Source organism: Octodon degus, unplaced genomic scaffold (genome assembly GCF_000260255.1).
Source record: "Octodon degus isolate 3935 unplaced genomic scaffold, OctDeg1.0 scaffold00228, whole genome shotgun sequence".
NCBI lineage: Eukaryota > Metazoa > Chordata > Mammalia > Rodentia > Octodontidae > Octodon > Octodon degus.
This window is the reverse complement of record NW_004524804.1, coordinates 2,187,279-2,188,708: the sequence shown is the minus strand read 5'-3', so window position 1 is coordinate 2,188,708 and position 1,430 is coordinate 2,187,279.

The following is a 1,430-nucleotide window of genomic DNA, read 5'->3' as shown; positions in this document are numbered from 1 at the left end:
TAATTTCTTATGGCTTTTTTATTTTTTATTCCTTTTAACTAGAGAAAAATAAAATAGCAATGAAACAGTTTCAAAACAGGTTAGTAGGACAGTTATAATAATTGACATATTTCATATTGTTGTCTTTGTATTAGTTATTTAGAGGACAAGATGCAGATATAATATCTTGTCTAAAACAATATTAGTACAAACCTTTCTTCTCAATGAATGAACTAGAAAGAAGCTGTACATCTATTCTAACTATCTTGTTAATAGACAGATAGATAGACTTTTTTATATAACAAAATGGTGTAAAAAATGGTCCTTAGTTTATATCCCCCTTTTTCTGTTTTGTTTCGTCAGAGATGGGTGTTCCACTGCAATTAGAGAAGCTGTATTTGGAGAAGCCTTTAAAGAGTCTTTTCATATTTGATGCCAGACTAAAGACTGTAGGTTCTTGAATTCAGCAAAATATCCCAATATAGTCCAACAGTCCCTAACAGTAGTGGGTTATCAGCAGAACTGGCAATTGTCAGAAGTTGTTCACTTGAGCCTTTTACAGCTCAGCGTATTAATATAGCTTTACCTTAAATACCTTCTGGTTACACTTTTCTGCTGGATGGTTAAGACCAAGTTAAAGCAAAACCTATATAACCAAAATGTCACTTTTGCTATCTGTTAAGGTCAGTCAAATCTCCGCAGGATTTACCCTGCAACCATGGATAGCGCCTTGTGGATGCTTTGTCAGTGTCAGCCATGTGGATGAGTCACGGCCTTTGCTTGACCAATTTGTTCTCTGTGAAAGCCTGAGAGAATTTTTCTCTCTAGGTGACTGTCCTTGGGCCCATTATACACTGTCAATCATTTTCCTGTGTGGCCGCATAATGGCAGGGGCAAAACCATACATTTATACAAACAAGAAGGTTAAGGTAATCGTCTTAAGAGTTTCCATCAGGTTTCTGAAAGTAGCAGGTAATGGGTAGAACTGTCACCCTGACTAACTCTTTGTGCTGATATCCGTGAACTAAGCAGCTGCATTGTGGACAGCAGTGTGGAATACTAGAACCACGCTTAAAATACCTGCCATCGTGGTCTTCTAATGTGCACCGCTTCCAGTGTCGCAGCAATCATTGCTGTACTCTCTTTAAAGTAAATGTTTGTAAAACATGTATTAAAAATAAAAGAGAGAAAAGAAAAAGAAAATGTCATAGGATTGTCCTGCCACAATGTAGTATATGGTTTCATTTCTAAATTTCTGAAAATGCGTAACTGTTTTTTTTTTTTAACATTATAAAGGGATTTAAATTTTAAAACATCCATGGTTGTTGGAAAATAGTTCCATTTCATGTCTAAGGTGTTTGATATTAGGCAGAGAGTGATATTAAGCTTATAGGCCTCTGCTATATGGTGTTATTATTATTATTATGCTTCTCTTCTGGGTGTTTAATATC